Here is a 24,005-nt window from a genome sequence, read left to right on the forward strand (position 1 = left end):
ACTAAATAAATAAATAAATAAATAAATAAATAAATAAATAAGTAGGCATTACTAGGTATATACTTGGAAGAACTGTAAGCAGGGGCACGAATAGACGTCTACGCACTGATGTTTGCGGCAGCGTTATTTATGATTGCCAAAGAATGGAGGCAGCCCAAGTGTCCATCATTGTTGAGTAGAAGGGCAAACTGTGGTGTACACATATGATGGAATATTGTGCAGCTGTGGGAGGCAACAAAGTCATGATGCATGCAATGATATGGATGGACCTTGAGGATATTATGTTGAGCAAAATAAGCCAGAAACAGAAGGACAAATATTGTATGATCTCACTGTTATGAACTAACCGTAATGAGCAAATTCGGAGTTAAATTTGAGAGCATAGGTTATCAGGAGATAGAAAGAGGGTGGAGATTGGGCATTTGAGGCTTAAGGTTGATTGTAAAGTTCAGAAATGGGTAACAATACTGTGTGATGGTAGCATGATATTGTAAGTGTAAGTAACAAAGCTGATTGTGAGTATAGTTGAAACAGGAAGCTGGGGTCATGTATGTCACTAGAAGGAAAGCTAGAGGATGAAAACTGGGACTGTATAACTTAAGTGAAACTTAAGAGTGGACAATGACGGTGGTTAATTGTACAAACATGGGAAACTAGAACAAACATACATCACTATTACAAGGTGTGAATATGAGTGCATAAGGGAAGAAATGCAATTAATGCAAACTAAGGATTGTAATTAACAGTAACATTGTAATATTATTTCATTAAATGTAACAAAGGTATACTAAAGTTGAAGTTCAATAATAATGGGACATAGGGGTAAGGGATATTTTGTTTGTTTTGTTTATTTGTTTAGCAAAAGAAATGAGAATGTTGTCATGAAAAAAAATGGGTGGGATTTGAAGACTTGTTATTCCAGTGTTAGGGAAACAGCAGGAACAAGGATATAAAATCAGGAATGAGTAGGGTAAGTTAGAGAGACCATATGGTCTTTCTAGGGTGTAAGGTATGTACTAAAGCAGAAGTTCCCAGACTTTTGGACTTCACAGACTGCTACAGTTTCCAAAAATAATTTTGCTAGGTAAAGATGTTGACTGTCACTGTTGTTCCATAATAGCAAAACGTAGAGTAGAAATAATTTTGGCAAAAAAGAACACTTCTTTAAATTGATTGTATCTTGCCATATTAAAAAAAAAAATCTGTGTAGTTCTTTCAGTTCTGTACCATGAAGAACTGTTGACACTGACACAGGCACTGGCCTCCAATGACTTGGTCCTTGTGTAGTGCCTCCCTTCAGAGTTGTCACTAAATTTGCCTTTCATGAACTGCTAATGATGTGCCAAGGAAATGACTGAAGTGTTGCCTTTGCCACCTCTTTGTGGTAAGAGTGGAGGCATGCCTCAGTTTAAACAGTGGTGACAGTGTCATTGATACTCTCCATGTTCCTCAGAGTTATATAATGTCCTTGATTTTGAGATGGTATATAAATAGACATCCATGTCTGGTTGATCTTTATCTCCTACTAGTCTCCTGTGCTTTGGGACTTGATTTGATTTATATGATTACATAAATAGTACTCCTTTTTTCTTGTCCATGAAGAGCTAAGTGTCTTGAAAAGGTGCTATTTTTATTTCAGAATGCTCTCTGGGGCTTTCATTGGACAACTGTCCCTGAAATTGCCAGAAAATTTTACACCAGTAGTCTCACAACTTTTTCATTAAGCACCCCATTAATAAAATAATTTCACACATAAAAAGCTGATTAACATCATTTGTCATTAGGGAAATGCAAATCAAAATCACAATAAGGTAACCACATCACACCCTGTGGGATGGCTATAATCAAAGTCTGGTAACTAGTGTTGGCAATGATGTGGAGAATCAGAACCCTCAGATATTGCTGGTGGTAATATCAAGTGGTGAGCCATGTTGAAAAACAGTATGGTAGTTCCTCAAACAGTTAAACATAGACCCATCAGTTCTACTCCTAGGTATATAGTCAAGAGAAATAAAACCATACATTCACACAAAAACTTGTACATGAATGTTTATGGCAGCATTATTCTTAATAGGCCAAAGATGGAAATAATCCAAATGTCCATCACCTGATGAATGGGTAAAACAAAATGTGGTGTGTCCTTACAATACAGTATTATTTGGCCATAAGCAGGAAAGAAGCACTGATACATGCTAAAACATGGATGAACCTTGAAAGCATTATTCTAAATGGAAGAAGCCAGTTGCAAAAAACCGTGTATTATATGTTTCCATTTATATGAAACATCTAGAATAGGCAAGCATATAGAAACAGAAAGTAGGTTGGTGGTTGGTTGGGGCTGAAGAGGTGGGGAATAGAGGGGTGCTAGCTAAAGGGTACATAGTTTCTTTCTGAGGTGATGAAAATGTTCTAAAATTAATTGTTGTCATTGTTCTATTCAAAACCATTGAAATGTATACTTTGAATGGGTGAATTGTATGGTGTGTGAATTATATCTCAATAAAGCTGTTACAAAAAAATTTCGAGTAGGCACCTCTGATATATTTATTTATTTATAAATTATGTACATATACTCCTGCGTTATTATGTACATTATAAAACATACAAAAACAGATACTTTAAAAGGGTACAATAAAAGTAATGGCAATAGAAATTCTAGTCTTTTCTTTTTGTAACCACGAATCAGAATCTTGTCAACCTCTGGGGCACATGCATCCCACTTTGGGAACCACTCTTTTTCACCACATGATAGAGATTAATGTGTGAGACAAACTTGTTTAGGAAGGCTAGGTTTCCCAAGTTCAAAGAGCCTGATCCAACTGCACTGTGAAAATCTCTGGGAGTGTCTCTACATCTCAAGAAGAATGAACACCTTTTGTACTCTTATAGCTAGCCCAGTACAGTCTAAGATTTGTGATGACACCAGCAGAAAGATATTTCCAACCACTTCATTATACCATCAAAAAAAAGTTTGAGTGGCATATGACTACAATCAATGATGACTCTGTAACCTCATATTTCATAATTACTACCAGAATATATTCAATATGTAAGTGAGACTCTGCAGAGAGAGAAAGGAAAAATCCTATTCCCAACTGCATGATATAAAGCTGTATTTTTATTAAGAGCTTTGATTGACAATATAAATCATAAATCACCAGCATGAAGCTTGAGGCACCAGAAGCCAGTAAGAAAATATTACCTATAAAATGTACCATTCTGATATAGTTTCATATTAATAGTGCCCAAGATTTGAAAATAATCATATGCCAAATTACAGAATATATTATTTTATTCAGTATTTACTTTTTTCAAGTGAGTTAGTCTGCTTGATCCTTGAGCATCATTTCTTTTCACGTCAGCTGACACTGATCAGTATGAGTATTTCTGCATTTGAATAATTGGTTCTGGGAAGAGGTGGTGAATAATTACAGCGTATTTTTCATAAAATCTCTGTATACTATGAAACCACTTTAAAGCACAGTTGGTTGTAAATTAATGTGAATGCCTCATGACATCTAGCAAGGTGCTCTAACTGTAGTGCAACTGTTTAATACATGTTTATTGGTGGTGATATTGATATCGAAGGGTTAAAGGGAGAGTATTTTGAAATTTCCTGGCTCTATTTGAAGTGTACCAAGAACATGATATTGCATTTGCTTGTTTTTTTGGTGCAGTAATGTATCATTAGCAATTTATTGTGGTGTATCAAGCCATGAAACAAACCACATCTTGAGCATATATATTTCTCTGGCAGATAAAGGTGCAGATTTTATGTAATGAGTTAAAGGAAATGAAACTTGCCCAGCAAGGGTAAGCAGAAAGAAATTTGGCCCTAGATATAATATATGTCTTTAAAACGTGGTGAAAATAAATTTAAAAGATTCTTTATTAAATCCTCACCTGTATTAATTAATCTCTAGGCTATCAATTATCACAGATTTCCTGCTAGTTAAAGTCATTTAAAAGATCAGGCAGAGAGTTTGATACATTACATAGTCCTAAAAATAAATTATAATTGTAATCTTGCCATTTTCCCCCTTTGTTTAACAAGCTCTTTTGCTAGTATAAAACCTGTGATCTAACACAACTCAGATTTCATTCTTGGGAAAGGACAAGACAATGCATGATAAAACACAATTTATGTAACCTCTTTAAAAATGTAGCTTTTATGATGACATTTTAATATTTCAGAAGTCATGAAGGTTTAAGTTAAGTTCCAGTTTAAATTATTCTCAGGTTTTTGGTATCAGTATTTATTAGAAATGGAGTCATTTCAAGGTTGAAGTTTAGAAACAGAATAGGTGTTTTATGCATATACTAAAAACTCCTCAGGCCAAAGGATTGATGGGAACTGCCATTTTGACACACTTCATTTGGAAGGGACCATGTCAAATCTCTAAATACACTGAATTCAATTGGTATATTCCTTTTTGGTAAATATGTGCTCTGGTGATACAGTGAAGAGAAAGAGAAAAGTTAATACACCATGTGCAGAAAATACACAGATAGCTCACTATTGCACAGCACCTTTTCCCCCTTCTCAGTGAAAAACATAAAGTTTTAAAACTAATCAAAATCATTATAAAAGTCTAGGTAGGATGTAATCATAACAGCTAATACAGGTATTAAGTTATACCATCTTTTTTTTTTTCTTTTCTTACAAAACAAAACATACCAGCCCCTACTCTTGGAGAGCTGACATTGCTGTCATCGTATGAGTCAAATAGGAGAGAGCCCTGGTTACCATCAGCACGGGCTGGCTTTAGCCAATTGAACTGTGAACTTCAAAGCAGTTTTACTGAAGTACACTTTTTGTCAGGGGTAGTTTTACTGGAAACATTTTCTTGGCACAAAGTGCACATCTGAACAGTTAAACCCAAATATGCTAACAGATGTCTCTTGAGCAAGAGCATCATAAAACCAGATTTTACTTAAGTGAGGGAAATAGTTTTTCTGTCATTTTTTATTTTTCACTTGGAGATTACATTTCACTTTAGACGATAGCCCTATGGGCTGTGATTAGAAAGGGTATGTGAGAAGATAGAATTGGTACATCCTGTCAGTATGAGGTGAGCACATGCATTTCAAATCAAAGCAATGCTGCCTAGTTCTGAGAACATGGAATGCTAATGAAATGGTCCGTTATTTTACTCTCTTGGTTTTCAGGCCTCTTCCTACTACAGATGTCTGACACATTGTGAATTTGCTCTTCTCCTTTATTATTCTACATGAACGTATTTGGCATCTGAGCAAGTCCTTCTCCCAAGATTTTATTGGAATAGCTTATCCATTGGCTGATTTCTTTAGGCACAGATGGAACAAAATGAATGATACAGTTTTAGAAGGTTTCTCTCAAGTCCATATGTGATATCTTGTGGTCATTACTCATAATCTCTGCCACACTGACCAGCTCCTGAGTAATGCATATTAGGTACATAATCCTTTCATATGGCTTCTGTCTTATAATTCCAGATTTAATGTAATCTCTCCCTACAAATTTGCAAAGATTTTCATTCAAAAACAGTAGCTGAAAAAGAAGCATGATTTGATTAATTTGAATTTCCTAGGTAAAGTAAATGTCCAAGAGAAAATTCTTAATAGCTTTTTTATTAGTTCTATCTATAAGTATCCTTTCTTACTACACATTATAGAGTTGCATCAAATACATGATTCGGCCAACTGGAATATTGAAGCCAAAAATATCACCAATATAGAATGGACTTTTGGGAAACAAGAAAAAAGTAGTAGTAGTCAGGATTTCAAAATTTGATTTGATGCAAGAATTCTCAGCACCATCACTTGCTAAATTGATTCTGTGAACACTATATTGCACATTTGTGATATTAGACATTCACTTTCAGCTGCACTGTGAGGAAGAGCAAGATATTTGGGGACAACTCATTTTTTTCTCTAATCCTATATTCCTTTCTCCATTCTTTAGGTATTTTTTCCATGTAAATTGACAATTATTGATCATAGCTATTGTATGCTATTTTGGAGTTTTTCCTTCTTAGGAAATTCTGAGATGACAAAGTTGACATTCTAACTTATCTTCACATGATGTGAAGATTTCTCAAATAGAATTGCTTCTTGGAATCATAGCCTAAATGGAATGAAATAACTAGAATGAAAGTTACAGTTCTTTTTGTTTGTTATGAATAATAGTAGACAAAAATAATGCTAAAAAGATTGGAATTATGATATTATTTAATCTCTAATAGTCTGCCTGGTATTATTTTTATTTTATAGGCATATGTTATTTAAAAAGTATATAATATTCTTCCTAAGGTATCTAGCAAATCCATTGTACTCTTCATATTTGCTCTGTTAATCAGTCTTTCTGTGTTTTTGATCTTTCCAATTTTTGACAATTAATTTTGTACATAAAATTTATAATTTTCGCACAATGATCATTATCATTATAGCATTTTACTCTTGCAATAATAATTACATATTCAAACTTAAGCTGACTACGAAAATTTCAGCATCAAAAGTAAATAAGGAAAAAAAGTACATGAAAGGTTTGCACCAAGGTGCAACTAGGAAGCTTACCTTTATTTGAAAGTGAATAAAATTGTTAGTAAGTCCCAATGCATACCTTGTTCATATTATTGTGTTGTTATGCTGATTAGATATGATGGAAACCTATGTGATCTCATGATCACTGATGATGATTATGTTCAGGGATGCCAGAAGTGACACTGAAGAAGACCTTAGGTTTTTCAGCCTTCCAAAGACAGATGGAAACCAAATCTTAGATAGCTGAGGTCAAAGCCATTCTGGGAGTCATATCCCATGTAGGAGAAGAGTGTAGTAAGTTTATTTGCAGAGTTGGCCTGAAGAGAGAGGCCATATATGAGCAACACCTCTCTGGAAGTGACTCTTAGGCATAATTACATGCAGGCCTAGCTTTGTCAATGCAGAAATGAGTTTCGTTAAGGCAAGCTTCAAGAATGAGGGCTTGGCTTGATCAATTTTGAGTCCCTAGTGCCTGAGAGAATACTGGGAATTCTCCAGGTGGGGAATTTTAATGGTTCCACATTTTTCCTCACTCCCTCAAGTAGAGTCTGTAAATTCTTTTTTATTTTCTTTCAAAAATACTCTGGAAGGTATCCAGGTTTTACATTAACCTGTACAGAATAATAGGATCTCATTCCCTATTCTAGGTTCCATGTATTTGGGTTATTTAAATAAACTGACCAGACAGTTAAATTAGATGGTGAACTTGGCATCATGGAATTGAAAATGCCTTCTTTACCAAAAGGGGGGAAAGATATTGAACAAAATAAAAGTTTCAGTGGCTGCAAGATTTCAAGTAGAGTCAAGAGGTCATTTTGGAGGTTACTCTTATGCAACCTGTAGCAGATATTGCAAATTACCCCAGTATGTGAAGCCCCAACCAGCAGTATTCTTGAAAACCCTAGGGAGTGCCCTGGACTTTATCTAAGTTTCTATAAAAGTTTTTCTTAGTAAGTTTACTTTTTTAGAAACTTAAGGCCTCCAGATTGATCCTATGTCAGATAAGCCCTGAAACAGAGAGGTACCGGTTTCTCCAAGAACATCAACCAGTTTCATGCCTCTACCCCATAAGGTCAACACCCCTTTCCAGCACAGTTAAAATGGTCATTGCTCAGATATCCCTGAAGATTGAGAGAAAGATAAATTAGAGGAAGGAAGTGTAACTGAGAAATTTGAACTTAACAAATGACTGCGAATACTGACTCATTATATAGATATTTATTTTAGTTTCTAGTGTTTTGGAATAGCCAGAAAGAAATACCTGAAGTTGTTGTAGCCTTGATCTTTGATAATGATTGTCTAACTATACAGAAAAAAAAAGTTGCCCATGTTTGTAAGGCTCTACTTCTGAATGTTTTGTTCTGTTCCACTGATCTATATATCTATCTCTGTCAATACTGCACTGTTTTAGTTAAAGTTCCTCTATTGTAAGTCTTAAAATTGGATAGAGTGCAATACTAGAGATACATAAGAGAGAGGGGTAAAGAGTATGGGATGTTTGGGGTCTTCTTTTTCTTTTTATTTATTTTTCTGGAGTAATGCACATGTTCTAAAAATGATCCTGGTGATGAATACACAAATATGTGATGATACTGTGAACCATTGATGCTTTGGATGGATTGTATGGTGTGTCAATATGCCTCAATAAAATTACGTTAAAAAAAAAAAAGCCAAACTTGGGTATACCCCTACACTAGCAGTGGACAGGACTTGGTTTTCCTTTGTTCAGATTCATGCTAAAAGAATCCTGAATATTTAGGCTTGATGTAGAGCAAGTGTGTTTTTGTCATTATATTCCATGAAGATGAGACAAAATTCCCGTTGGAGCCTGGAAATCTTTTATCCTGGGACTGTTTTTCTATTGAATTGCCACCGTATGCAAGCATTATCTTCCTGTGAAGTTTAGGTCATTTAGGAGTTATCAAATATACCCCAATCAAACTGTTTTCCAGTCTTCTGGGACCTGAAAGCCCTGTGGTTTTCCTTATCAACTGTGGGACTGTTAGGAAATACTGCTAATGAATACCTTCTAATATGTGCCTTTTGGAGACGGGTTATTCCAGTTTGTAAATGCTAACTGATCTAACTTTTGTGTGAGGTAAACAGACCTTTGTTGGCAGGATGCATTTTGCATATCTAGAAGAACCATTTGCCAAAGGCCTAGGCTCAAAAAAAAGATGCAAAGGGATTTGTATCTGACAGCAGTCTTTGTCTCTTTTAATACCATTTTACTGAATTCTTCATAAAGTGAAAAACTATTCAGTAAGTCTAAAGATATACAAATTAGGCCTAGAGAATCAGGTGTATTTGATGTTATGGCAGAGAAGCAGTAAAACTTATATTATGCAATGTGCTTCATTTCTATATAGCCTAATTCACAGTATCACAAGATATTTTACAAAATCAATTGCAAGCTTAAAAGAAAACGGAAACTTTTAAGGTGAGATTTAAGGACACTTATCTTGCAACTGAATCAGTCACTTCATCTTATGTGTTGCCATTAAAGTTAGTTTTAAAGGGTTTCCCATTGAGTCCTATGCTGTCTGCCTGCCAAAGGGGAGTATTGTTTGTGTGAAGAGGGGCGTCATGTTCCTGTGCAGCTTACCAGTTGCACAGTACAAAAGGTGCTGTCCCTGCTACAGCTCACTCAGTCATCCCTGGACTTGGCAAAATTCTACCCAAAGTTCATGATGTGATTTATCTTCTCCGTTATCAACCCATACCTTCAGATGGATACCAACTTCTTTGTCATTGTCACCTTTGTACCTTCTGATTTTATTGCAGTCCCTCTGCTATCACTAATTAGTGTCATGTGTACACATGTGTGTATATGAGTTTTTTCCCAAAACATTTAATATAAGACTCATTCTTGAATTTTTTAAAAAGAAAACCTCTTTAAACTAAAAATATCCCTTTAAAAGTTTCTTAAAAACAGCATTACCTAAACTTTAAAATTCTTTTGAAATCTAGCATACATAAATTTAGGAGATCAAACATTAACAGTACTTTTGGCATCTTTACAATATTGAATATTCCTATCTGCAAACATGGTGCATCTCTTCATTTATTTTAGTCTTCTTTACTGTTGCTCAATAAAATTTTATAACTTTCCCTATGTCTTGCACATCTTTTGTTAGTTTTTTTCCTGGGTAACTTGTATTTTAGTTGCTATTGTAAACAATATCTTTTAATTCAAAGTATTTCTCCCATTATTTTACAAAATATGTCACAATGCAATTGACTTTTAGATTTTGATCTTGTAGCTGGCAACTTTCTAAACTCTGTTATTTATAATAATTATTTGTAGATTCTTTGGGGTTTTTTATGTAGATAATAATTTCATCTGTTTCATTTCCCCCTCCCCCCCTTCTTTTACCCTGATGGTAGGACCTCAGGATAATATTGAACAGAAGAAGTGATGATGGCCATCCTTCTCATGTCTTTTTTTAAAGGGAATGCTTCTTTCATTTTAGCATTCAAAAAGACACTTGCGCTAGGATTTTGATAGATGTTCTTTATCAGGTTTAGGAAATTGCCTTAAATCCCTGGGTTGCTAAGAGTTTTTAACATTTTTTAATAGTGGTTAAATTTTATCATCTGCTTTTTTGGAGCTATTGAGATGATCATATGGTTTATCTGAATTAAAGTTAATGTAGTTAATTACATTATAGTATTTTCTAATGTTGCACATGCCTGGCATTTCTGGAATAAACCTCATGTGGTCATGATGAATTATCTGCTTTATACATTATTGAATTGGTTTTGTTAAAATTTTAAGAGTTTTGCATCTGTATTTATGAGTAAGGTCAACTAAAATTTTCTTGTACTTTTCTTGTCTGATTTTCTTTTTGAGTTTATATTGGCCTCATTAAATGTGTGACAAGTATTACCACTTGTTCTATACCCTGTAGGAACTTCTGTAATTTTAAAATTATCTGTTTCTCCCATGTTTGATAGAACTCAGTTATTGGGCCTGCTGTGAAGACTATTAACTACTGGTTAAATATCTTAATACTTATAGGTCTATTCTGATTTTCCATATCTTGATGAGTCAGTTTTGTAATTTATTTATTTCTGGAAATGTATCCATTTTAACTAGGTCTTCAAATTGGTTGGCTTAAAGTTTTGATAATAATTTAATATCTTTTGAATCTCTTTAACATCTATAATTATATCCTCTCTCTTTCTTATGCCTAATATCATTGACTTTTCCCTTCACTCTTCCATCTTGCTTGAATTTTGTCAGTCAGCCTTTTCAAAGAACCAACTTCAGCTTTCTTGATTCTCTATACTGTATCATTGTTTTCTATTCCAGTGTTTTCTGCTCTTATCCTTATTATTGCTTCTTTTTACTTTCTACCACTGTTGTTTTACTAATTTCTTGGTTGAATGTCTCATTCAGTAATTTTCAGTCTTCTTTTCTAATATAAGCATTTGAGGCTATAAATTTCATACCAAGAACCACATTAGCTATAGCCCACAAGTTTTAAAGTCTTTGTCTAATAAGTCCAAGGTCTTGGTTTCCCCTGGACAGTTTCTATTAATTACTGGTTTTTTTTCTTTACATCCCTTGTAAATTTTTGTTGAAAACTGGACATTTTGAATATTATAAGGTGGCCATTCTGGAAATCAGATTCTCCCTCTTCCCTAGGGTTTGTTGCTACTGCTTGTTAGGGGTTGTTGTTGCTTGATTGTTTAGTGACTTTTCTAAATTATTTTTGTCAAGTCTGTGTTCTTTGTCATGTATAGCCACTGAAGTCCATCGGCTTAGTTGTCAGCTAGTTTTTTTTTTAACAGAGTTTCATTTAATGCCTGAAGCCAAAAGCATAACTTAAAAAAAGAAAAAAGAAAAGAAAGAAAAAAGGGGACGGAAAAAAATTCTCCCAGTCTTGGCAGATTGACTCTCTATTGAAGCTCTGCTTCAATGGTTAGCATAATGTTTACAGTCTGCCTTAGTCTTCACTTCCTTCTTGCAAGCCATTGGTGAGGGCCAGGCAAAGGTGAAATAATCAGGTCTTTTCATACTTTTCTGCTCATGCATCCAACCCTGGGCATGTGTGTGACCTTTGCAATTTCCTGGTATACAGGGGAGTTTTAAAAAGTCCTTATTCCCCTATGTTATTTCTTTTCAACTTCTTTCCAGGCATTTTTTTTTTAATACAATTTTATTGAGATGTAGTCACACACCATATAATCCATCCAAAGTATATAATCAGTGGCTCACAGTATCATCATATAGGTGTGCATTCATCACCACCATCAATTTAAAAATGTTTGCATTATTCCAAAATAAAGAAAAAAATGAAAATAAAAAAGAACACCCAAAACATCCCATACCCCTTACCCCCCCCATTATTTATATATTTTTTATCATCATTTTATTACTCATTTGCTGATACACTGGGTGTTCTAGTTTGCTAATGCTGCGGAATGCAAAACACCAGAGATGGATAGGCTTTTATAAAACGGGGGTTTATTTCGCTACACAGTTACAGTCTTAAGGCCACAAAGCATCCAAGGTAACACCTCAGCAATCAGGTACCTTCACCGGAGGATGGCCAATGGCGTCTGGAAAACCCCTGCTAGCTAGGAAGGCAGCTGGCGTCTGCTCCAAAGCTCTGGCCTCAAAATGGCTTTCTCCCAGGATGTTCCTCTCTAGCAGGCTTGCTCCTCTTCAGAACATCACTCACAGCTGCACTCAGTTCCCTCTCTTTGAGTCAGCTCATTTATATAGCTCCACTGATCAAGGCCCACCCTGAATGGGCAGGGCCATGCCTCCATGGGAACATCTCATCAGAATTATAACCCACAGCTGGGTGGGGCACACTCCAAGCAAATCTAACCAGCATCAAAACATCTCCTCCACAAAACCACAAAGATAATGGCATTTGGGGGACACAATACATTCAAACCGGCACACTGGGTAACAGGAGTGTCAGTCACAAGGTTTTCATAATCACATGATCACATGATAAAAGCTACATAGTTATACAGTCATCATCAAGAACCAAGTCTACTGGATTACAGTTCAATAGATTCAAGCATTTCCTTCTAGCTATTCTAATGCACAAGAAACTAAAAAGGAATATCTATATAATGCAAAAGAATAATCTCCAGAATGACTTCTCAACTCTATTTGAAATCTCTCAGCCACTGAAACTTTATTTTGTTTCATTTCTTCTCCCCTTTTGGTCAAGAAGGCATTTTCAATCTCATGATGCCAGGTCCAGGCTCATCCCTGGGAATCATGTCCCATGTTGCCAGGGAGACTTACAACCCTGGGAGTCATGTCCCACGTAGTGGGGAGGGTAGTGAGTTTATTTGCTTATTTGGCTGAGAGAAAGAGGCCACATTTGAGCAACAAAAGAGGTTCTAGGGGTGACTGTTAGGCGTAATTATAAGTAGATTTAGCTTCTCCTTTGCAGGAATAAGTTTCATAAGGGCAAGCCCCAATTTCCCAGGCTTTTTGATCTTTTGTTCCAGTGTTGACCCTAGACCTAGACTGCTGTGGCCAATAATTGTGCCTTTAAATGTTTTCAGCAAAAGCCACCAGGAAGTTGCCCCAGTCCTGGAATGCTCCAAATCAGGTGAAACAAAGGTAAGCCTTTGCACTGGTCCTTCAGGGTGCTGCCATCAGGTCAAAACCCACAACCACAGTTCTTTGAACCCAAGGTCCATTTTGCCACTTCTGGCATTAGAAACCTGCCCCAGGAGTGTGAGCTGATATATTCATGACTGCCACTGGTTGGAGTGTGGGAGACGGTAGGCAGGCAAAGCAGTAACTTCTTTTCTTCACCAAGCCTTTCTGTGGTCATGTAAAATTTTGAGTAGGTTCCAGAGTTCTGCAAAAATTGACTCTGACAGTTTTTGCAGAAGTTCATTTGTTGATTTCATGGAGGGACCAATTGATGTCATCCCACAAATTTTAGTGTTATTTTCATTGTTTTTCTCATCTAAATATTTTCTAATTTCCATTTCTTATTTCTTTTGTTTTTCATGGATTATTTAAAAGTACATTTAACTTGCAAACTTATGTTTTTTTTAAATATACTTTTTTTTAACCATAATACATTTCTTTGTTTCTTTTTATCTGTTTTGAGGCCAGTTTAGCAAATAGAGGAAGGGGGAAAATTCATAAGCCAGAATTCTATCAGAAGAGCATGATGATCAGGAAACAGTATTCTAATCATTTAATTTACTTTTGAGGTGTGTATGTGTGTGGTTGTTATTGTTTTCCAGTCAAATTTTGTGGTCAGAGAAAATGATTTATGTGACAGTGATCCTTTAAAAGGTATTGAAACATGCTTGCCTAGAATGTAATTTAAAAACATACAGGGGGAGAGATCTAAGATGGCGGCATAGAGAGGAGTGGAAGCTAAGTAGTCCACCTGGAACAACTAAAAAGAAAACCAGAAACAACTAGTATATAATCCAGAATAACTGCAGGAGGACAGATGTGAACGTCCAATCATCATACACCAACCTGATTTGGGAGGAATACCGAAGATCATAGCACAAAATCTGTAAGTAAGAACTGCGGATCCAAATCGGGAGACCCCTCCCCCATAGCCCAAGTTACAAAGCCTCGTAGTGCCAGAGAGAATCTTTCTCCCAGCAAGCGAATATAGCTCAGCTGAGCTCCAACTGGGGTTTTAATTAGTGAGTGTGAACTGCTCACTCTGAGTTGTGAATCCCCAACAAGTAGACAGAGGCTTTGGGTGATGACTAACCTTGGAAGGCCGGAGGGTCTCCTCGGACTAGCTCTGTTCCTTTTTCAACTCAGTGGAGAAAGCCTCGGCCATTTTGAGTTCCCAGTTCTGTGACCCAGACAAGGGTGTGGCACAGGCAGAGAGAGACCATTGAAATGCTAATAACCTCCTCCTAAGGCATCCATCTTCTCTAAAGAGGAAAGGGGTGGGGCCCAGCTTTACTGCCTGCCTTTCATTCAGAACTTACACCAGTCAAGAATTATAGGCTAATCTTTGCATCAGGCAGACAGCGTCCCTGCACGGCCTGGCGGCCCGGGGCTTAGCTTGAGGGACGACGTGCACAGCCTTCCCTCAGCAGAGGTCCTGGAAGATCACAGCTGAGATGAGGGGCCCGCTTGGAAAACCCAGGAACACTATGTCAATGCCAGTGGTATGTGGGTCAGTGACAGAAAATCTGGGGCAAAACTGAAATGAAGGCTTAGACTCTTGCTGCAGCCTTGAATCTCCGGGAACCTGGGGGATTTGAATATTAAAGCTGCCCTTCCTCTCTGGCCACCCATACACACGCCCCACATTCAGGGCAGACGGCTCCAGCAACACACCCAAACTGAGTTCTCCAACTGAACCCCACAAGAATCACTTCCCCACACACCGCGGGGACAAGGTGGAGAACTGACTTGAGGGATATAGGTGACTCACAAATGCCATCTGCTGGTTAGTTAGAGAAAGTGTACACCAACAAACTGTGTTTCTGAAAAATTAGATTGGTATCTTTTTTTTTACTACTTGAAAGAACCCCATCAAGCAAAGCAAATGTCAAGAGGCCAAAAACAACAGAAAATCTTAATGCATATGATAAAATCAGACAATATGGAGAATCCAACTCCAAACTCCCAAATCAAAATATCGGAAGAAACACAGTACTTAGCAAAATTAATCAAAGAACTACAATCAAGGAATGAAAACATGGCAAAGGATTTAAAGGACATCAAGAAGACCATGGCCCAGGATATAAGCGACATAAAGAAGACCCTAGAAGAGCATAAAGAAGACATTGCAAGAGTAAATAAAAAAATAGAAGATCTCATGGAAATAAAAGAAACTGTTGGCCAATTTAAAAAGACTCTGGATATTCACAATACAAGATTAGAGGAAGTTGAACAACGTCTCAGTGTCCTAGAAGTCCACAGAACAGAAAATGAAAGAACAGAAGAAAGAATGGAGAAAAAAATCAAAAAAATTGAAATGGATCTCAGTGATACAATAGATAAAATAAAACATCCAAACGTAAAACTCATTGGTGTCCCAGAAGGGGAAGAGAAGGGTAAAGGTCTAGAAAGAGTATTCAAAGAAATTGTTGGGGAAAACTTCCCCAACCTTGTACACAATATAAATACACAAAGCAGAAATGACCAGCGAACTCCAAATAGGATAAATCCAAATAAACCCACTCCGAGACATATTCTGATCAGACTCTCAAATACTGAAGAGAAGGAGCAAGTTCTGAAAGCAGCAAGAGAAAAGCAATTCACCACATACAAAGGAAACAACAGAAGACTAAGTAGTGACTACTCAGCGGCCACCATGGAGGTGAGAAGGCAGTGGCATGACATATTTAAAATTCTGAGAGAGAAAAATTTCCAACCAAGGATACTTTATCCAGCCAAACTCTCCTTCAGATTCGAGGGAGAGCTTAAATTTTTCACAGACAAACAAATGCTGAGAGACTTTGCCAATAAAAGACCTGCCCTACTTCAGATTCTAAAGGGAGCCCTACCAACACAGAAACAAAGAAAGGAGAAAGAGATATAGAGAATTTTAACAGACATATATACTACCTTACATCCCAAATCACCAGGACACTCATTTTTCTCTAGTGATCACGGATCTTTCTCCAGAAGGGACCATAAGCTGGGATATAAAACAAGCCTCAAGAAATTAAAAAAAAAAAAAATAAAATTGAATATACTCAAAGCACATTCTCCAACCACAATGGAATACAAATAGAAGTCAATAATTTTTGAACTGTAACTCCACTATTTACTTCCTACATGATATAAATTACATGAACTCTAATGACAAATCAGTGGTTTTGAACTCAGTGTAAAATATGTAATTATAGACAACTATATAAAGGTGGGGGAATGAAGGAGTATAGGAACATAGTTTATGTGTCCTATTGAAGTGAAGGTGGTATAAAAAAAAAAGATTGATATGGATTTAAGAGGTTAATTTTAACCCCCACAGCAAACACAAAGAAATTATCAGAGAATATAACCATAGAGATGAAATGTAGAGTTTGGGTTAAGAGAAATGGGGGAAGGGGCAATGGGGAGTTAAGAAAAGAGTGTGGAGTTGCTGTTTGAGGTGAAGGGAAATTTCTAGTAATGGATGGTGGGAAAGAGCATTACAACATTCTAAATGTAATTAATTCCACTAATGGAAGGCGAGGGAGGGGGTGGAATGGGAAGATTTAGGCAGTATATATGTTTCCACAACTGAAAAAAAAAAAAAAAGTCTAAATAGATGACAATTGAATGCCAAGGATGAACTTGGATGGGATTGGAGGATAGAGGACAGGTGGCTCAAAGGGACACAGTTGAGACATAAGGTAAAGGAAATATAGAATGTAAGCTTTGTATCATTGTTGAATCTCTTGTATTTTGTAGCAGCGCTTAATGGGATTGCATAAAAGAATGTTCTTGTTCATGGGAAGTGTATACGTGAATTATAGTGTATGTTCATGCAGCTAGCTCTCATATGTTCAGAAGACAGAGCAATAGATGATGGATGATAGATAGGGAGGGAGGGAAAGAAATAGCGATGTGACAGCATGTTAAAGTTGGTGGATTGAGCTATTGGGGGAGGGGGGGTCAGGGTATGATGGAATTCTTTGTATGGGGTTAGTACTGTTTTTGCAACTGTTCTATAACTTTGAATTTATTTCAAAATAAAAAGAATTAATAAAAAATAAAAAAAACAAAAAAAACATGCATATATAAATATATATATATATATATATATATATCTCCAGTATACATATATAAATATATATCCTTTGCATGCTTGAAAGGAATATGTATTTTCCAGTTATTGGAAACATTATTCTCTTCATATCCATGTTATTTTAATTGTGTTGTTCATATAGTCTATATTTTTTCTGACTTTTGGCCTGGTTCGTCAGTTGCTGAATAGTACTAATTTTAACAGAGGGCTGTTACAATCTGCCACAGATAATGGACATTTTTTCATAATTTGTCACTTTTGCTTTTTACATTTCAAAGCTATGTTATTAGATTCATCGTGTGAAATTTTTATTTCTGGTAAAATTAATCTTTTATCAGTATCTAGTTATTGTTTTTCTTCAGTAATGATTTTGTTATAATGTCTGTTTTGTCTGTTATTATTTTAACGTTTGTATATATGCCTGATATTTCTTTTTCCATACCTTTAGTTTCAAGATATCTTTGTCCTTTGTTTCTTAGAACAATATATCATTGGAATTTATTTTTTTCAGTTTGGCTATCTTTGTCTTGTAAACTACAGAATTTAATTTATCTACATTGATTATGATGCCTAATACATTTGCTCCATTTCTACTGTATTATTTTCTACTATTTGACCCATTATTTCCTTTTAAATGTTTTCTTTTATCCTTTCTTGCCTTCTCTTATATTGATTTTTGTTGTTGTTTTAATTTTGTTTTTTTCCCATACCAGTTTGGAATTTACATATTTTGTTTACATTTTAGTTATTGCACTTAGTTTAATTTATTAGTCTGAGGTTAGTCCAAATCCTTACCCTCTTTTTAGACTCTGTAAGGACCTTAGAATACATTTATCTCCCATCACCTCTGATCTGACTTATGTGCTGTTCTTTTCCATGATTTTATGTATATCTTGATTTTTAACTGCATAAATTTATGACAATATTATTGTTCTACACAGTAAATGTGTGTTTAGTATTATCCACAAATATTTCGTATTCTTGACTCACCGTTCCTTCCTGCATTCAGATCTTCCTTTTGGGATTATTGTGCTTCTTCCTGAAGTATATCTTTTAAAACATATTGTATTAGGAATCTGTTGGTAATGAATTCTTTTTGTTTTTGTTTTTCTTTTCTTTTCTTTCTTTTCTTTCTTTCTTTTTTTTTTTTGTCTTTCACCCTATTCTTGAAAATATTTTCATTTGGTATAAGTTTACAATTTTTTTAAATCAAAGTTCTACGTCCATGTAATCGCATCTCAATCTCCCAATCTTTATTTTGATTTTTAAATTTCTTCTATCCTGTTCTTAATTATCCTTCTTTTAAAAATTGTCTTAAAGTTTTCTTTAGAGTTTTTTCCCTCCAAATTGCTTTTTTTCTGCTTTTTGTTTGTTTGTTTTTGCTTCTCTCTTCTATTTTAGAGCCTTTTCTCAGAAATGCTTGGTAATCTTTGATTGTTCTCTTGTCAATAACAGTAGAAGACTAACAAACTCATTGAAAGCTTTGAACATGACTTTGTGCTTCACTGTAGAGCAGTGGTTCTTAACCATGGCTGCACATTAGACTCATCTAGGGAGCTTTTAAAATTCCCACCTCTTGGGCCACACTCAAGACTAATTAAATCAGACTTGGAAGTGGAACCCAGCTATCAGTAGTTTTTAAAACTTCCCGGGTGATTCTCATGGGAAGCCAGTTTTGCCAGCCATTACTGTAGGGTGCCCTGGGCAAGCCATGTGTTACAGAATCACAGGCGTCAGTATTTTACAGTTTTTTCTCCCATAGGCTAGTCAGATTCCCCAGAGAGGAATCCTCTGCTTGGAGCATAAAAGCTTAGCTGCCAGTGTTCTAGGATCTGAGTAGGGGAAGAAGATTGGGTATCTTAGCATTCCTCTGTCAGTATGTATGTGTATGGTCACTTAATCCCTTCAGGTCAGTAAGATACCCATGCCTTCTCCTCCTAGGTCAACTTCCAGTTCAAAGACTGTTTTACATTCTCTGAAGGATAAGCCTCTACATTTTCTGCTGGGATAGGAGATGAGTTTACCTAAGGGATTGAAATTCAAATACACTTAACTGCTTAATCATTTAATAGCTTTCACCCCATTCTCATCTATCCTTCACCTCCAGTCTAAAAGGCATCAAGGGCTGCTGTTTTCTGAGACTTTTCAAGATTCTGCAACCTAACTTAGACTGATTCTCACCTACCCCCATTACTAATTAGGCATCAGCTTTCTTAGGTATGCTAACCCAGTAGCCATTTGTCCATCTGCTTTCTAGCTTCCAAAATTTTATCTTTTCTCCTTTTGTTCCAGTCTTTTTGGCTGTAACTATTTTTTTAAATCTTTTTTTTTTTTAAAAATGTGATTTTGGAGGGATTCCATTTTTGGTCAATGTTTCTTTTCCCTTCAGCTCTTTGGTATTATTTCACTGTCTTCCATGAAGTCAGCTGTCAGTCTTGTTGTATAATAAGCTTCTGTAGATATAATCTGTTTTTTTCCCCTCTGGCTGCTCTTTAGATCTGCTTCTTGGCTTTGATGCTCTGCAATTTCACTATTGTGTTTAGGTATGGACTTTTTTTTATTCTTTTTTGGTTTTCTTTGTGATTTCTGAATCTGAGGATTGGTGTCAACAGTTGTTCTGGGAAAATGCACAGCTATTATCTCATGAAATAGTGTCTCTGTTTCATTTTTTATATTTGTTCTTTTAGAACCTTGATTAGATGTATGTTCAATTCCCTGACTTCATTCTTCATATCTCTTAATCTTTCTTTCATATTTTCCATTTCTTTGTGTCTCTGCATGGCATTCTGGGTAATTTATTTTTGTCTTCTATTTATTAGTTCGTTCCAACTGTCTTTGACCTTTTGGTTAACTCACTAGTTAGATTTTAATTGAAATTACAGTTTTGTTTCTATGAGTACTGTGTGGACTTTTCCTTATATATGCTTTGTCAACTTTGTTAGTCTTGTATTGCACTATCAAAATTTCAATCTCCTCTTTACTTCTTTAAATCTATGAAGCATATTCGTTTGTATTCTGTATCTGATAATTCTAGTATCTGCAGTATTTTCTGGTTTGATTCTGCAATTTGTTATTTCTGCTGACTTGCACTCATTGTGGCTTGTTTCCTCACATTTTTAGTGATTCGTTTTATTGTGAGTTCATGTTCCTTGGAATTTTGTGTGTGGGGGGTGGATTATCTGAGGCTTGTATGTGTGTTTCTCCATGTGATTTGGTTAGATTCTGTCAGGCACCAGAGGACAGACTGAAGAGCATTTAAAAGTTTAAAAAACCCAAAATTAAAAATTATTTCATGTTTTTCAGGCTAACCAGATAGTATGGATTCTGGCCTTAAACCTGAATGAGTATGGAATTCTCAAATGAATTTTTTTTTCTTTTCTTTTTCATGTATATTTTTGTCCTGTTCCATTCAGAGTCAAGCTCAAGTTAAAAAAGTCTGTCTCCTTTTACAAGGCAGATTTTTTTTTTTTTTTAAGTCAACCACCTTGGGGATTCTGGACTTTGTTCAGAGGTCTGTAATGCAGCATTCTACCCTGCTCAGATCACAGGACTTTTCTCCTTCCCCCATGTATGCATGCAGCCTGTTAAAATCCAGGTTACTACCAGGGATCCACAAATGACCTCAAGATAGGGTGACCATATATCTTGATGTGCCTCCAAAAATATGGGTTTGTCACAGTTTAATTACTCATATTCAAAAGTGTCCTGGTTTGGGTTATAAATTATTTGGTACCCCTACCTCAGGGCACATACCTGTTCCATAACTTACTCATCCCTGAGGAGTGGTTCTTTTTCAAAGATTTTTGCTCCGAATTATTTCCTGTACTTTACGGTCAGCTTTAAAATTATGTTTTTTTAGATGCTTCTCATGAGGAGGGGTTTCTCTGCACATATAATCAGCTATATTGCTGGAAATGGAAGTCCTGCCTTTATCTTTTTAAGATTTTTTCCAAGGAGTCAGAAGATTTATTTTTTAGGTAGAACTTGCTGTACTCCTACCCTATACCACCCTATTATATATTAATAACAATTTTCCTTCGCAAATAGTGTAACGAAATTCCCGGAAAAGGCCAGATGTGTATATATGAGTGTATGTGTGTGGGTATGTGTGTTAAAACTAATAGAAGATGTGTATATATGAGTGTATGTGTGTGGGTATGTGTGTTAAAACTAATAGAAGATGTGTATATATGAGTGTATGTGTGTGGGTATGTGTGGTGTGCATGTGTCCTTGATTTTATGAAACCCAGAATGAAATGCACAGTGAATTGAGAAACGAAAAGCCAAAGTAGAGGTTACATCTTATTCCACATCTTTGGACAATAGATTGCTTTGGCCTGAATTCTAAGAGTCGTTTACCATCATTGGTTTCTGATATTCTTAAAGGGTGTCATAATAAATAATGTCTCTCCCTTCATCCCTAAATAGAGAGGATGATTTCATTAGGTTGTAATTATTTCCAAGGCTACTAGTTCTAGCCCCGGAAAAGCTTGCTTGCTGTGCCTGACATGGTTTCTTTGGAGAAGAACATATTAGACAGCAGTATATAGTTACATACTAAAAAAAGGAATAGGAAAGCAATATGTAAAGTGTTTACTTTTCATTTACCTACATATCAAAATGACTAGCAAAAAGTTCAACCAAAAATTTATGTACTTTCTGAACAGAAAAGTATAGTTGTAAAATAAAAATATTAAATTTAGATAAGTGAACTGGTGAAATATTGGAGCCATCATCCATCAACTCAGGAAATTGGTTTAGTTAAAGCCAAACTTGAACTTATCTCTGCCTCAGAAAGTAGCCTTTGGGTGGGGGAGGGAGGTTGTCACTGAAACAATAATACTCTTAAAGAAAATTATGACATAGTATATTTAGATGGCAGTCATTGTGATTCTAATTATTCAGTCTGCTAAAAGTACTGGATAGCTTTTTATGATTATCACCACTCCACACTCCAAGAAGGACAAATATAAGGTAATAAGCCTACAGAAGTATTGAGTAGCCACAGTGGATAGACTGGATAAAATGAATGATATCAGAATACATTATTAGCTTGTCTCCAATTTTCTTTGTACACAATTGCAGTAAAATTTGATGTGCATTGCAGGGTGTTAGGAGGTTTCTTAGTGGTTAGTGATTTACATAATGATTTTCCTTTTATCAGCAAGTTAATACAGCCCTTGTTTCTGGATTTAGAATAATTTTGTTAGAGCTTTCATGCTATTTAATGTAAATATCCATCTGCATGCATGCCTTCATCATTTTAGATGTGTGCATTTTATACATTAACCTCCAAATATGGTATTTATGTAGATTGTGGAAAGGTTCTGGTATTTAGGATAAATTTTTACCCCTTAATTTCATTCTCATTTTTCCTCTCTTCCCTGTTTCCTAACATACCAGAAAATACTACTAAAACAACAACAAACAAACAAAAAACCAAAAGCCCTCTTATTCCTTCAACATTATTTGTAGAGAGCAGCCCTTAGTCAGCCCTTAGCCCATACAAACAGTATGTACTTAACGTGTGATTTTTCTTCTAAACTCATTCCCTCTGAGCTTTTCTTCACATGCATTGCTTTCCATCAATTATCTTCCCTTTCTATAACATCTTACTTTCATAAAGAAAAAAAAAAGCCATGTGGGGAACTTTTCCTTTGTGGCTTCCCATGCTCATTAAGCACCAAGGTATAAATTGGAATTTGCTTTTTGCCCCAAATTTTGGGTATATCTTCTGGTTGTATTGAATGAGACATATAAGATTGCAGGCTTGGCTTTATTTTGCTGTCATAGTTACCTCTGCACTTTTTTTTGTTGGCTCAAGGTTAATTGCTTTGGAAAAGCTTTTACGCTAAGTCCACATTTACATTTTTAGTAATAAACTGATGTCCAAGACATACTACTTGTATTTTCTAAGAACCAGAGTTACTGCGTATATGTGTGTCCATTCCAAGTAAGCATGACAGAATTTTCCAATTTGACCTTTCCTATAGACCTTGTCTTCCTTGAAGAAGTCTGTTCAATAATTCAAATTGTTAAATTCTTCTGAGCAAGGAAAGTTCTGATAATCTTGCCCGAGTTCAAATATCTGGTAGCCCTTGAGGCAGTGGTTAGTGGTACTAGAAAACCATCTTGAAGACACTGTAACCAGCCTCAGTTCTCTCACTTTAGCTGCATACCAACTTCGTATCCTCTGTAGTTCCTAGATGCAGTGATTGGCATTTGGTGCTGCTTGAACTTGCCTGGATGATTGTAAGCACCTTCAGGATACAGACTTTCTAACTTAGACTAAAACTTCTTAATGCCAAGCCCCTAGCACAATAGTATGTATTTTATGATTGTTCAGTAAATATGTGATGCTAATAAAAAGCAGTATGCAAACAGTTGTTAGCTTTTTCACAGTTCCTGTTGAACATAATTTTGACCAAGTTAATGTTTTATTATTACATTGATGTTCAGTGCTTTGCACTTTGAGAAAGAGCTCATGTGGACAGCTCAACAGTATTTCTTCCATTAACTTTCCTGGTAATTACGAGTCCTGGTACATCCTTCCTGACTTTTACAGTGCTGGTTTTAACCGGGGACTTAGACGCCTGTATATGGAAGGAATATTGAGAAGTGATTCAGTCCATACTGATGCCTAAAGACTGCCTGTGTTTTTTGGACATTGTGTTCCAAAGATCACTAAAATGTCGCTGCTAACTGAATTGCTTTCCTTGTCATTGTAGACGGGAGAAAAAGCCAATGACACTTTTCTAAGACACAGTA

The 24,005-nt window shown here is 35.8% G+C and overlaps 1 protein-coding gene and 1 long non-coding RNA gene across 2 annotated transcripts in view; one reads left to right on the plus strand and one right to left on the minus strand.

Moving 5' to 3' along the window:
• Window positions 1-24,005, plus strand: part of BTBD9 (BTB domain containing 9) — a 495,371-nt gene that overhangs the window by 261,922 nt on the left and 209,444 nt on the right. The gene's annotated exons all lie outside the window — the stretch shown is intronic.
• The window catches only part of LOC119539530, a 50,443-nt gene that overhangs the window by 11,476 nt on the left and 14,962 nt on the right, over window positions 1-24,005 (minus strand). The window lies entirely within an intron of this gene.

Source organism: Choloepus didactylus, chromosome 7 (assembly GCF_015220235.1).
Source record: "Choloepus didactylus isolate mChoDid1 chromosome 7, mChoDid1.pri, whole genome shotgun sequence".
Classification (NCBI taxonomy): Eukaryota; Metazoa; Chordata; class Mammalia; order Pilosa; family Megalonychidae; genus Choloepus; species Choloepus didactylus.